A 14247-nucleotide genomic window follows, 5' to 3' on the forward strand; every position below is an offset into this window, starting at 1 on the left:
AGGTCCTTGATTGGTTCTTTTTCACTTAACTTGTAGATTCTTTAAAGATATAGGAAAGAACAACTATGAACACACTATCCACTCCACATCCAAACACTGTAAATATCGTACATCTTCCTACGGGCTCTTTCACTGACTTAACAGCTTAGCTCTTTTCTACAAAGGAACGTTTATAAATTATGGTGCACTACAATGAGATATCACCTGACGCCCGTCAGAATGGCTATAATTAACAAGACAGGAAACAACATGTGTTGGAGAGGATGTGGAGAGAAGGGAACTCTCATACACTGCTGGTGGGAGTGCAAACTGGTGCAGCCACTATGGAAAACAGTATGGAGATTCCTCAAAAAATCAAGGATAGAACTACCATATGATCCAGCTATTCCACTGTTGGGTATTTATCCAAAGAACTTGAAAACACCAATTTGCAAAGGTACATGCACCCCTGTGTTCATTGCAGCCTTATTCACAATAGCCAAGACTTGGAAGCAACCTAAGTGCCCATCAAGGGACTAATGGATAAAGAAGCTGTGGTATATATACACAATGGAATACTACTCAGCCATAAGAAACGACGAAATCCAGCCATTTGTGACAACATGGATGGACATTGAGGGTATAATGCAAAGTGAAATAAGTCAGAGGGAGAAGGCCAAATACCGTATGATTTCCTTCATTAAGTAGTAGATAATAACAACAATAAACAAACACATAGGGACAGAGATTGGATTGGTGGTTACCAGAGGGGAAGGGGGGAGGGTGGAGGGTGAAAGGGATAATTCGGTACATGTGTGTGGTGATGGGTTGTAATTAGTATTTTGGTGGTGAACATGATGTAGTCCATGCAGAAATAGAAGTACAATGATGTACACCTGAAATTTTTGCAATGTTATAAACCAATGTTACTGCAATAAAAAAAAATAAAATAAAATAAAATAAATAATTAACTCTCAAAAAAAATAAATAAATAAATTTTAGATAAACTGCTGAAAAAAAAAATAAATAAATAAATAAATAAATAAATAAATTATGGTGCAAACCTAATATAAAACAATAAACAGCTGTGAAAGTGAATGCAAAATCCTCAAACATTTAAAAAATTGTACTGAAATTGATTACTTCATAAGCCTTGCGCCATAGCTTATCTTCATCATAAAGCCGTATTTGGTCTTCTTTTATTTTATTGATGTGTGAGGCTATTTCTTAACAGCTTTAATTTTCATTCCTTCATTCTTTAATTCATGAAATAATTTGACAAACTATTCGTGTTTTAAACAAAATAGAAAATGCTGAACTCCCCAGAAACCCAGAGAACAAACGCCATTGTGTATATCTGTCTAATTCCTCTTTCTCAGATAGTTAAGAGCTAAGGTTTTTTTCTTAAGAGGGGACATAACACGAGTGGAACTGACGAACCACGTCTCCCCACATACTCATCGCTGGCCAGGTGTTTTATCTTCTTTCTTCTTAAGTTATTCACTTGTTTATTAATTTCTAGTGATAAAATCAGTATCTTTGTATACAGTCTCAAGACAATAACACTGCTTCATAGTAACTATGTCCAGTCGTTCACTCTCATAAGCGTCAAGGGACTATATACTTTTTTCCCAACTTTATTGAGGAAGAATTGACAAATACATTTGTATATATTTAAAGTGTACAGTGTGATGATTTGATTTACGTATACATTGTGGAATAATTACCAACAGAACACAATGAAGCCAACTGGATTGATCATAACTTGTCACATGACATATTGTTGTCACTGGTTCATGTTTGGCCCTCTTTAATGTAGTTAGTTGATTAAATTATATAAACTTCTTCTTCCTGTTTCCTAACTAAAAACAAAAAATAAAAACGCCTGCAACCCAAAGAAAGCATAGAACATGAACATCACCAATTATATACATCTCTCCCTATGTCCCTTCTGCTAAGGTATGAAAGCCTTGATATATTTCTAGTGGACTTCAGTTCTTTAGAAATGGATTGGTAATGATGATTGTTTCACTACATATGCTATAATTATTCCACATTTGGCCTTATTTTTCCTTCATTATTCATTTGCTTAGTTATTAGTGCATTGATTAACTTATAATAAGCAATCAATAACTGTAAAACCCAAAAGTCCAAGAATAAGATCACTGGATATCACTAACAACTGCTTATAGGACCACCTGTATCACAAGCGATAGACTAGATTCCTTTCTGCATTGGACCTCAGAGTTCTAGATAAGCCTTTTCCATCATCCTTGACTCATATGCCACCAGTCCTCAATATTGATCCAAACGTCACCCTCTTTTTCTTCATTCAATTACAATTTTGTTTAGAGATTAATTCATTAATTCACTAATAATAATATACACCCATGAATTCTTTAAAGTAGCTTTAATATCTGCAAATAGAATCATTTTCTACAGAAGGAACAGTCCAGATCTCTTTTGCTAACCAACTCAGTGTTGAACATGGGGATTAGTCAACATACATGCTTCATTTTAACCTCTTACTTTATCACTAGTCCATGGCAGACATGGACTAATCTCTAACATTTGTCTATAGAATTTCCCTCAGCAATCCATCTCTTTCATTAATTGACCTCAATGTTTCATAGATGGATTAATGAACATAATGCTTCATATGAATTGCATTTTGGGGCCATGGCTGGCATTCACTGATTATATTTCACACTTTTTAATAATACAGCGAATACCTTTAAACAAAACCACCCAAAGTGAGACAAGAACATTGACGATTACTCACGTTGGTCTCCATGCTCTAATACACAGCTGTATCCACAGAACGTGTTAACGTGGAAGAATCCTTAAATCAACTTGAGTGTGTCCATTCTGAGAAGTACAGAGCAGAGCACATGATTAAAAAAGACTGAGACCTAATCTCCACTGGTCCTCGCATTCCACCTTTCATTTAGTCAGTCATTTAGGGAATTAGCAATTTTCGAAAATGTTTATTTTATTTCTCCTAAGTAAACAAACAATAACAATCTTGCCACTGACACAGAATATGAACATTGCCTATTACTATTTAACAGTGCTTATAAAATCCTTAGGCAAAGGGGTAACACCCTTGTACCATTTATTTCCTAATGGATAAGAGTGTTTTCAATATACATTAGTAGTATTTCTTGTCTCATTACATATTTTTATAATTGGACAATGCTTCGTGACCATCATCTTTATTTATTTATATATGTTTTTTGATTTTTTTCACTGATCCAATTATAAAACTAGAAAGAGAATGCATGAACATAAAACAAAAACAAGATCCATATATATTCCTGACATCTGTCTATAGGATGCCTTCAAACAACGGGAATGGACTAGATTTCTTTTCTATTGGACCTCAGAGTTCCAGACACGTATTCATCGCATAGGACTCATACGCCACCAGTGGTCATCATCGATCCAATATTGTCCCTCCTTTTCTTCAATCATTTCTATGTTGTCTATTGATTTATTCATTGATTCATTAAAAATAATTTTAAGACCCTATTATTCACAAAAACCCAAGAACAGTCCTGATATCCCTAATCTATATACAGGATCATTCTCACATCAATATATCTTTCCCATTAATTATCTTGTTTTTCATATATACATTAATCAATAAAATCAACCCCAGGTTTGTCACTGGGCTACATTTGGCCTTATTTGATTTTATTTCACACTTTTTAATGATACAGTGAATATCTTAAAAAAAAGAAAGAAAGAAACACTAGAACAAGACAAGAACTTTGACTATTACTCACATTGGTCTCTATGCTCTTAACATACGGATGCAACCATAGAGCTGGTGACCATGAAAGATGCTTACATCAGCTCAACTGTGTCCATTCTCAGGATACAGAGCAGGGAAGATGACAAAGAAAATTGAGACGTTATCCCCATTGATTCTTGCTTTCCACATTTCATTTACTCAGTTATTCAGGTATTTATAAATTTTTCATAATATAGATGTTTTTTCTCTTAACAAAGGAAACAATCTCAAACTTGAGACTGACCTAGTAAATAAAACTGACTCTTACTTATCCGAGTCTATATGATCCCTAGCTAAAAAGGTAACACCCTTGATTCATTTATTTCTTAGGAGGCATCAGTGTCTCCTTCAATATTTATTAGTAATATTTCTTGCCTCACCACATTTGTTCAAAGTTGGACAATGCTTAAAATTCTTTTTCTTTATCTATTTATTTGTATTTATTTAATGGTTCTATCATTGGTTCATTAGTAACAATAAAATCTAAATCTACAAACCCAAAATAAGAACATAATTTTTGTATATTTCTGATATCTGTCTATAATATCATTTCCAACAGAAAAATTCACTTAATTTTGTTTTGTGCTGGATCTCAAGACTTCCAGACACATAGTATTCATCGTTCATAACTCATATGCCACCAGTAGTCATCATTGATCTATGGTTGTGTCTCTTTTTCTTCATTCATTTTTATACTTGTATCAGATAAATTGATTTATTGATAATAATATAATGAATATATAATTCACAAAACCCAAGAACAAGATATTTGAATATCCCAAACATAGTCTATAGAATCATTTCCCATGTAGACTACATGTCTTTGATTAATCGACTTCAATGTTGATTAATCAACATAATATTTCATTATCAGTCAACATAATGTTTCATATCACATTTATCATTGGGCCATAGTTAACTTTTTGATTATATTTCTTACTTTTTAATAATACTGTGAATGCCTTTAAACAAATGACCCAAACCAAGATTAGAGCTTTGACCATTACTCACCTTGGTCTCTTTCCTGACACAGAGGCGACCTGACAGTCTTGATCACAGCACAAGCTGGAATCTGCTTGGAGTATCCATTCTGAATAGTACCAGGCAGAGAAGACAATAAAAAGACTGAAACATTCTCTCCATTGATCCACTGTTTCCACCATTCATATACATAGTCACTTAGGTATTTATTGATTAATGGTAATATTTATTTTAATCTTAATAAATTAAATGTCAGAGTTGTAACTGATGCAGAGCAGAAACTTGTCTATATTGTCCTTAGTCAAAGATGTAATATGCTTGATGCACTTAATATCAATTCCAATTTATATTAGTATTATTTTCCTTACTAGACCTTTTACGAATGAACAATACTTCAGCCTCTTCCTCTTTATTTATTTATACATTTGTTTATTTATTCTGCCATTTATTGTTTTATAATAAAATTTTATAAAATTCATGAACACAAAGACCAAGAACAAGATCTCTGTTCCCAACGTCTGTCTATAGAATCACTTCAAACAGAGGGAATAGACTAGATTTCTTTGTGTTGGACCTCAGAGTTCCAGACACATATTCATCGTATACGACTCATACGCCACCAGTCGTCATCATTGGTCCAGGTTTGGGTCTCTTTTTCTTCATTCTCATCTTTATTTGTTTACTGATCAATTCATCAATTCACTAATAATAATAATAAAATAAATATCTGTGAATCACAAATACTCAAAGACAAGATCCTCAGTATCCCTAATATCTACCTACAGGATCATTTGCCTCACTGAATGTGCCTCTTTCATTAATCATCTTCATGGATGCAAATACCTATTAATCAACATAATGTTTCATGTTAATTCCATATCTATCCTTGGACCATGACTAGCCTTCTTTGAATATATTCAATACTATTTTTTAATATTACAGTGAATACTCTAAACAATCAACCCAAACCAAGAGAAGAATTTAACTATTACTCACATTGGTCTACATGCATCTATACGTAGGGAAAATCTGTGGAGCTCCTGATCATGGTCAAACACTTAACCAGTTCAGGTGTGTCCATTCTGAGGAATACAAAGCAGAGCAGATGATAACAAGATTGAGAGACACTATTGATGCATGCTTCTCACCTTTCATTTAGTCAATCACTGAGGAATATAGTACATTGGGGTCATATTTACTAATTTTCTCTTAAGAAATCAAGCAATCTCAAACTTTACACAGACAAAGAATAAGCCTTTTTCTTTTGCTAACATCTGTCTATAGGACTACTTCAAACAGAGGCAACAGACGATACTTCCTTTTGTATTGGACCTCAGAGTTTCAGACACGTAATATTCATCATCCATGACTCATACTCCACCAACAGTCATCATCGGTCCATGTCTGGGCCTCTTTTCCTTCATTCTCATGTACCCTATTTCATTAATTAATTCCTTAATTCAATAATGTTAATTTGTAAGACCCTATGATTCACAACAACCCAAGAGCAATGAATATTCTACATCTGTCTATGGGATCATTTGCCACATTGTTATAGCTCTTTCATTAATTATCATCAATATTTCATATATGTATCAGCAAATATAATACTTCATAATATGCCATATTTATCATTTTCCTTGGTTGATCTTCTGGATTATATTTCACACTTTTAACAATACAGTGAATACCCTTTAAAAAAATCTTCTTAAACAAATACAAGAACCTTAACCTTTACTCACATTCGTCTCTATGCTCTTAACACACAGACGAAACCACAGATCTCGTGACTATAAAAATGCTTAAATCATCTTGAGTGTGTTGATTCTGAGGAGTGTAAGACAGAGCAAATAATTAAAAATTGAAACCTTTTCTCCATTAGTCCTTGTTTTCCTCATTTCATTTTTCCAGTTATTTGGGTATTCATTAATTTTTCAGAACATATATACATATGAAAATATAAACATATATATTACAAAATTAACATCCTCAACTGGAGACTGGCCCAGGCTTATAAAATTAAATATTACTTATCAGTGTCAGTGTCTATATGATCTTTAGAAAAAGAGGTAACACCACTGGTCCATTTATTTCTTAACATGCATCAGTTTCTTCAGTTTATATTAATAGTATATGTTGCCTCACCACCTATATTCATAGGTGGACAAGGCTTCATCCTTGATTTTATTTATTTACGTATTTTTATTGGTTCTATCATTGATCCACTTATATTAATAATATAGAAATCCACGAATCCAAATTACAAGAACAATATCCTCGCGTATTCCTAACATCGATCCACAGGATCATTTTTGAGAGAGGAAATAGACTAGCTTTTGTTTTGTCTTGGACCTCAGACTTCCAGACACATAGCATTCATCGTAGATGACTCATACGCCACCAGTCGTCATCATTGGTCCCAGTTTGGGCCTCTTTTTCTTCCTTCTCATCTGCATTTGTTTATATATTAATTCATCAATCTACTACTAATAATTAAATAAATCTATGAATCACAAAAATGCAAGGATAAGAGCCTTCAGGGCTGGCCCTGTGGCACAAGTGGTTAAGTGCTCGTGCTCCGCTGCGGCGGCCTGGGGTTCGCCGGTTCAGATCCCGGGCGCACACCTGTGCACTGCTTGGCAAGCTATGCTGTGGCGGCGTCCCGTATAAAGTGGAGGAAGATGGGCAAGGATGTTAGCCCAGGGCCAGTCTTCCTCAGCAAAAAAAAAGAGGAGGATTGGCAGATGTTAGCACAGGGCTGATCTCCTCACAAAAAAAAAAAGGATAAGAGCCTTCAGTATCCCTATCAACCTTGTTTAGAATCATTGCCTAATTGAATATACCTCTTTCATTAATCATCCTCATTGTTGTAAAGATAGATTAATCAACATAATGTTTCATGCATTTTCAATTTAATCATTGGGCCATAGTGGTCTTTTTTCTTATATTTAATACTTTTTAAACTATTAAAGTGATATCCTAAAGAAACCACCCAAACCAAAACAAGAACTTTCATTATTACTCACACTGGACTTAATGTTCCTAAAGACCTAAAGAGAGAGGCTACTTTGGGGCTCCTGAGCAGGGCAGATGCTTAAATCACTTCAGGGGTTTTCTTTCTGAGAAGTACAAAGCGAAGCAGATGATAACAGGATTGAGACGTTATCTCCATTGTTCAGTATTTTCAATACATTTTAATTGTTTTATTGCCTCACCACATATATTAAGAGTGCATATGCTCCAGGCTCTTCATCTTTACTTTTCTATATTTGTACAATGATTCTTAAATTGATCATTTATAATAAAAGAATCAAAATCTATGAAAATAATCTAATGAAACGATCCTTTTATATTCCTCAAATCAGTCTGTAGGATCACTTCAAACAGAGGCAATAGAAAAATATATTTCTTTTGTGTTGGACATCAGGGTTCAAAACATGTAGTATTCATCATCCACACCTCCCACGCCACCAGCCGTCACCACTGGTCCATATTTCCACCTCTTTTTCTTCATTCTCCTATACATTATTTCATTAATTAATTCCTTAATTTACCACTATTAATTTTAAAACCCTATAATTCACACACAAAAAAACGAAGAATAAGAACCTTGAATATTCTACATCTGTCTATAGAATCATTTATCACATTGATATATCTCTTTCATTAATTATCCTTAATCTATCACAGATGGATTAACAAATATAATGCTTGGTAATAATCCCATATTTATCATTGGCCATAGTTGGTCTTTTGAATTATATTCGCACTTTTAATAATGTCGTAAATGCCCCTTTTTATAAAACCCGTCAAATGAAGACATGCTCTTTATTACTCACATTGGTCTCTGTGCACCTAACACACAGAGGCAACCACAGAGATCGCGGCCATGAAAGAATTCTTCAGTCAGCTCAAGTATGTCCATTCTGAGGACACAAAGCAGAGCAGATGATGAAAAAAAAATTGAGACCTTATCTGAATTGATGCTTCTTTTCCACATTTCAGTTATTCAGTCATTTAGGTATTTATTAATTTTTCATAACATAGATTTTTTTCTCTTAACAAAAAGAACAACATCAAATTTGAGACTGATCTAGAAAATAAAATTGATTCATTTATCAGAGTCTATATGATCCTTAGTCAAAGAGGTGGTACTCTTGATCCATTTATTTCTTAAGGAGCATCAGTGTTTTCAATTTTTAGTAAGAATAATTCTTCCCTCACCACATGTATTCACAGTTGGACAGTGCTTCGCTCTCTTTTTATCTATTTATTTATATTTCTTTAATGGTTCTATCATTGATCCATTAATAATAATAAATCTAAATCAATGAATACAGGGTAAGAACATGATCTTTGTATATTTCTAATATCTACCTACAGGATCATTTCCAAAAGAGATTTGACTAATTATGTTTTGTGTTGGACCTCACAGTTCCAGACACATATTATTCACCATCCATGGCCCAAACAACCTGAGTCGTCATCATTGGTCCAGGTTTGGGTCTCTTCTTCTTCATCCATTTCTACATTTGTATCAAATAAATAATTAACTAATTAATAATAATAAAATGAACACATAATTACAAAATCCAAGAACAAGATCTTTGAATATACCTAACGTTTCTCTATAGAATCATCTCCCATATGGACTGATTCTCTTTCATTAACTGACCTCAATGTTGCACATTATTTCTCAGTCAACATAATGTTTCATATCATATTTATCATTGGGCCATAGTTCACTTTTTTATTATGTTTAATGCTTTTCAATAATTCAATGAATACCTTTAAACAAATGACCCAATCTAAGATGACAACTTTGACTACAGTCATGCATCGCTTACCAACAGGGATACGTTCTGAGAAATACATCGTTAAGCAATTTTGTTGTTGTGCAAACATCATAGAGTATACTTACACAAACCTAGAGGGTATAGCCTACTACACACTACGCTATGTGGGACTAATCTTACGGGATCACCGTCATATATGCGGTCTGTTGTTGACTGAAACGTCGTTATGTGACACATGTATTACTCACCTTGTTCTCTTTCCAACACAGAGGCAACATGACAATCTTGATCATGGCAGAAGCTTGGGCATCCATTCTGAATAGTACCAAGCAAAGAAAGTGATAAAATGATTGAGACATTCTCTCCATTGATCCACACTTTCCCCAATTCATATACATAGTCATTTAGGTATGTATTCATTATGGTTACATTTATTTCTTTTTCCCTTAATAAAACAAACATCAAACTTCCAATTGACTGAGATCAATAACTGACCATTACTTATTACTGTTTATATCATCCTCAGTCAAAAATGTAAAATACACTTGATCCATTTATTATGCATTCTAACTTATATTAATATTATTTCTGCTTACTACATATTTTAGTAATGAATAATACTTAACCCTCTTCATCTTTATTCATTTATACATTTGTTTATTCTGACATTGATACTATTTTAATGATATTTTTAAAATGTCATGAACACAAGGAATAAGAACAAAGTCCTTATATACTCCTGACGTCCATCTACAGGAACACTTCCAACAGAGGGAATGGACCTGATTTCTCTGTGTTGGACCTCAGAGTTCCAGACACATAGTATTCATTCTGTATGAGTCATACGCCACCAGTTGTCATCATCAGTCCAGGCTTGGGTCTCTTTTTCTTCATTCTCATCTACATTTGTTTACTGATCAATTTATTAAGTCATTAATAATAATAAAATAAATATCTGTGAATCAAAAAACTCAAGGACAAGATCTTTAAGCATCTCTAAATCTGTCTATAGAATCTGCCTCACTGAATATACTTGTTTCATTAATCATCCACATCGTGGCAAATATTGATTAATCAACATAATGTTTCACGTCAATACCATATTTGTCATTGAGCCATATTTGGCCTTCTTTGAATATATTTAATAATTTTAAATATTATACTGAATATCCTATATAAACCACCTAAACCAAGAGAAGAATCTGACTATGACTCACATTGGTCTCCACACTCTTTCACATGGGACATCCACGGAGCTCTTGATCACAACCAAATGCTTAAGTAAGTTCCTGAGCACCTATTCCGAGGAATACAAAGCAGAACAGGTAATAGCAAGATTGAGATACTCTCTATTGATCCACACATCCCACCTTCATTTAGTCAGTCACTTAGGAATACAGTAAATTGGGGACACTATTATTTTTCTCTTAAAAAATGAACAATGTCACACCTAACACTAACACAGAATAAGAACTGTAACCATCATTCATTGTCTATATCAGACTTAGCCAAAGAGGTAAGACTTTGAACCATTTACATTTCTTAATGAACTTCAGTCTTTTCAATAAACGTAAATAGTTTTTACTGCCTCACCATATACATTTAGAGTGGACATGCTTTACCCACTTCATCTTATTTATACTTGTACATTGATTGTTTCCTTGGGCCATATTTTTACAGTAAAATCAAAATTCATAAACACAAACCAAGAAAATTATTTTTTAATTTTTTATATTTTCCTAATATTTGTCTATAATATCATGTGAAATAGAGTCAACAGACTATATTTACTTTTTATTGGACCTCAGAGTTTCAGACACGTCATATTCATCATCCATGACTCATACACCACCAGTCATCATCATTCGTCCATATGTGGGCTTCTTTCTCTTCATTCTCATCTGCATAAGTTCACTGACTGATTCATTAATACACTAATATTAATTTTTAAAACTCATTGATTCACAAAACCCCAAGAATAAGAGCAATAAATATTCTACATCTGCCTATAGTATCATTTGCCACATTGATATATCTCTCATTAATTATCATCAATGTTTAATATATGGATTAATAAATATAATGCTTCAGACCAATCACATATTTATCATTCATGGTGGTTGGTGTCTTGGATTATATTTCACACTTTTAACAATACGATGAATACTGAGGGGAAAAAACTCTCAAAGACATGAACTTTATTACTTACATCGGTCTCTGTACTCTATACAAAGAGGGAACCACAGAGCATGTGACCACGGAAGATGCTTAAATCCGCTGGAGTGCATCCATGCTGAGGAGTACAGAACAGAGCAGATGATAAAGAAAATTGAGACCTTCTCTGAATTTGTCCTTGTTTTCCTCATTTCATTTACTCAGTCATAAAGGTATTTATTATTTTTTAACAATTTAGACACATATACAAGCATAAATATATGTATGATTGAAAAAGAGGTAACACCCTTGGTCCATTTATTTCTTAACATGCATCAGTTTATATTAATAGTATATGTTGCCTCACCAAATATATTCATAGGTGGACAAGGCTTCATCCTTGATTTTATTTATTTATATATTTGTTTATTGGTTCTATCATTGATCCATTTATGTTAATAATATTGAAATCCATGAACCCAAAATTACAAGAACAATATCCTCATATATTCCTAACACGGATCCATAGGACCATTTTCGAGAGAGGACACACTAGATTTTATTTCGTCTTGGACCTCAGACTTCCAGACACGTAGCATTCATCGTAGATGACTCATACGCCACCAGTCGTCATCATTGGTCCAGCTTTGGGCCTCTCTTTCTTCATTCCTATCTACATTTGTTTAATGATTAATTCATTAATTGACTAGTAGTAATTAACTAAATATGTATGAATCATAAAACTCAAGGGCAAGAGCCTTCAGTGTCTATCATTTTTCTTTAGAATCATTGCCTAATTGAATATACCTCTTTCATTGATCATCCTCATTGTTGTAAAGACAGATTAATCAACATAAGGTTTCATATATTTCTAATTTAATCATTGGACCATGGTTGGTCTTTTTTCTTATGTTGAGTACTTTTTTAAAAATATTACAAAGAATAACCTAAACAAACCACCCAAAGTAAGATGACAACATTGACTATTACTTACCTTGGTTTCCATGCTCCTACAGGCAAATACAGAGATTTGTTGACTGATAATTCTTAAATCAGCTTGGGTGTGTCCACCTTAAAAAATAGAAAGCAGAGTAGATGATAACATGATGGAGATACTTTCTCTATTGATCTTTGCATCTACACTTTATTATTCAGTGATTAAGTTACACATTAATTTGGGGTATAGTATGTGTTTTATTTTTTCTTAAGAAAAATAGGCAACATTGAACTTTTCACTAACCCAAAACAAGAATATTGGCCATTATTTATATTATCTATAGCATCCTTAGCTAGAGGTAACACCCTTAAACCATTTATTTCTTAACTGACTTAGTGTCTCAATATTTTAATATTATCTCTTGCCTTACTACATTTTTTCATAATTGGACAATGCTTCACCCTTTTCATCTTTATTTATGTATATTTTTACATTGATTCATTTATTATACAGTCATGTGTTGCTTAACAACAAGTATACATGCTAAGAAATGCATCATTAGTCGATTTCGTCGTTGTGTGAACATCACAGAGTATACTTAAACAAACCTAGATGGTATAGTCTACTACACACCTAGGCTATATGGTACTAATCTTATGGGTCCACCGTCATATATGTGGTCCATTGTTGACCGAAATGGCCTTATGTGATACATGACTGTAGTAGAATCAAAATCCATGAACACAAAGACTCTAGAACAAGATCCTTGTAAAATCATAAATTTGTCTAGGGGGTCATTTCCAAGAGAGGAAATCAACTAGATTTCTTTTTATGTTGGACCTCAGAGTTCCAGACAGGTATTCATCATCCATGACTCATACGCCACCAGTAGTCATCATTGGTCCAGGCTTCGCCTTTTTTTTCCCACTCTCATCTACCTTTCTTTATTAATTAATTCATCAATTTATCTAAACGCAACAAAATAAATACCTATGCAGCACAAGAAAATCAAAACATAGGACTTGAGTAGTCCTATAACTGTCTATAGAATCATTTACTACATAGATATATCTCTGTCATTAATCACACTCAAAGTTTCATATAGGGATTAGTAAATATAATGCTACATCACAATTCCATATTTATCAATGGACCATGGTTGGCTTTCTTTGATTATATTTCATACTTTTCAAACACAGAGTGTATACCCACAAAAACTCACATTTGTTTCTACGTACCAAACACAGAGACAACCACCCATCTTGTCACCGTGGAAGAATCCTTAAATCAGCTCCAGTGCACCCATTCTGAGAAATACAAAACACAGAAGGTGACAAAAAAAAAGTTAAACTGAGACCTTATCTGCATTGACTTTGCTTTCCGCAATTTCATTTACTCAGCAACTTAAGTATTTATTAATTTTCATAATTTATAATGCTTCACTTATTCATATTTATTTATGTATACTTGTTTATTGATTCTTTCGTGGATCTATTTATACTAATAGAATCAAAATCCATGAACACAAAAACCAAGAACATAATCCTTGTATGTTACTAACATCTCTCAATATGGTCATTTCCAACAGAGGAAATAGACAAAAT

The 14247-nt window shown here is 33.3% G+C and overlaps 1 long non-coding RNA gene and 12 other non-coding genes across 62 annotated transcripts in view; all 13 read right to left on the reverse strand.

The window, feature by feature from the left end:
• The window catches only part of LOC147913805 (uncharacterized), a 168699-nt gene that overhangs the window by 79365 nt on the left and 75087 nt on the right, over positions 1-14247 (reverse strand). For 44 of the 50 annotated variants that reach the window (XR_015556061.1, XR_015556066.1, XR_015556094.1 and 41 more), the window contains 13 exons: positions 13882-13950; positions 12701-12777; positions 11762-11845; positions 10770-10849; positions 9801-9867; positions 9232-9282; positions 8596-8682; positions 7783-7875; positions 6499-6583; positions 5753-5838; positions 4787-4865; positions 3768-3853; positions 2762-2847 (listed from right to left, as the gene is read on the reverse strand). This is a non-coding gene — a long non-coding RNA (uncharacterized LOC147913805). Of the gene's footprint in view, positions 1-1706; positions 1865-2761; positions 2848-3767; positions 3854-4786; positions 4866-5752; positions 5839-6498; positions 6584-7782; positions 7876-8595; positions 8683-9189; positions 9283-9800; positions 9868-10769; positions 10850-11761; positions 11846-12700; positions 12778-13881; positions 13951-14247 lie in introns of all 50 variants that reach the window. The other 6 variants (XR_015556080.1, XR_015556084.1, XR_015556086.1 and 3 more) reach the window with 6 other exon arrangements.
• LOC147913844 (small nucleolar RNA SNORD113/SNORD114 family) lies at positions 2214-2288 on the reverse strand. The gene has a single exon (XR_015556292.1). It is a non-coding gene; the product is annotated as a small nucleolar RNA SNORD113/SNORD114 family (small nucleolar RNA).
• LOC147913845 (small nucleolar RNA SNORD113/SNORD114 family) lies at positions 3355-3426 on the reverse strand. The gene has a single exon (XR_015556274.1). It is a non-coding gene; the product is annotated as a small nucleolar RNA SNORD113/SNORD114 family (small nucleolar RNA).
• Positions 4361-4436, reverse strand: LOC147913846 (small nucleolar RNA SNORD113/SNORD114 family). Its single transcript, XR_015556281.1, has one exon. It is a non-coding gene; the product is annotated as a small nucleolar RNA SNORD113/SNORD114 family (small nucleolar RNA).
• On the reverse strand, positions 5325-5396 carry LOC147913847 (small nucleolar RNA SNORD113/SNORD114 family). The gene has a single exon (XR_015556265.1). It is a non-coding gene; the product is annotated as a small nucleolar RNA SNORD113/SNORD114 family (small nucleolar RNA).
• LOC147913848 (small nucleolar RNA SNORD113/SNORD114 family) lies at positions 6083-6157 on the reverse strand. The gene has a single exon (XR_015556273.1). It is a non-coding gene; the product is annotated as a small nucleolar RNA SNORD113/SNORD114 family (small nucleolar RNA).
• LOC147913849 (small nucleolar RNA SNORD113/SNORD114 family) lies at positions 7103-7177 on the reverse strand. Its single transcript, XR_015556271.1, has one exon. It is a non-coding gene; the product is annotated as a small nucleolar RNA SNORD113/SNORD114 family (small nucleolar RNA).
• LOC147913850 (small nucleolar RNA SNORD113/SNORD114 family) lies at positions 8173-8247 on the reverse strand. The gene has a single exon (XR_015556230.1). It is a non-coding gene; the product is annotated as a small nucleolar RNA SNORD113/SNORD114 family (small nucleolar RNA).
• Positions 9179-9253, reverse strand: LOC147913851 (small nucleolar RNA SNORD113/SNORD114 family). The gene has a single exon (XR_015556229.1). It is a non-coding gene; the product is annotated as a small nucleolar RNA SNORD113/SNORD114 family (small nucleolar RNA).
• LOC147913852 (small nucleolar RNA SNORD113/SNORD114 family) lies at positions 10349-10423 on the reverse strand. Its single transcript, XR_015556270.1, has one exon. It is a non-coding gene; the product is annotated as a small nucleolar RNA SNORD113/SNORD114 family (small nucleolar RNA).
• On the reverse strand, positions 11350-11424 carry LOC147913853 (small nucleolar RNA SNORD113/SNORD114 family). Its single transcript, XR_015556275.1, has one exon. It is a non-coding gene; the product is annotated as a small nucleolar RNA SNORD113/SNORD114 family (small nucleolar RNA).
• LOC147913854 (small nucleolar RNA SNORD113/SNORD114 family) lies at positions 12276-12350 on the reverse strand. The gene has a single exon (XR_015556259.1). It is a non-coding gene; the product is annotated as a small nucleolar RNA SNORD113/SNORD114 family (small nucleolar RNA).
• LOC147913855 (small nucleolar RNA SNORD113/SNORD114 family) lies at positions 13478-13549 on the reverse strand. Its single transcript, XR_015556253.1, has one exon. It is a non-coding gene; the product is annotated as a small nucleolar RNA SNORD113/SNORD114 family (small nucleolar RNA).

The sequence above is a fragment of the Ceratotherium simum genome, chromosome 24 (assembly GCF_057802395.1).
Source record: "Ceratotherium simum simum isolate JZ-2026a chromosome 24, ASM5780239v1, whole genome shotgun sequence".
NCBI lineage: Eukaryota > Metazoa > Chordata > Mammalia > Perissodactyla > Rhinocerotidae > Ceratotherium > Ceratotherium simum.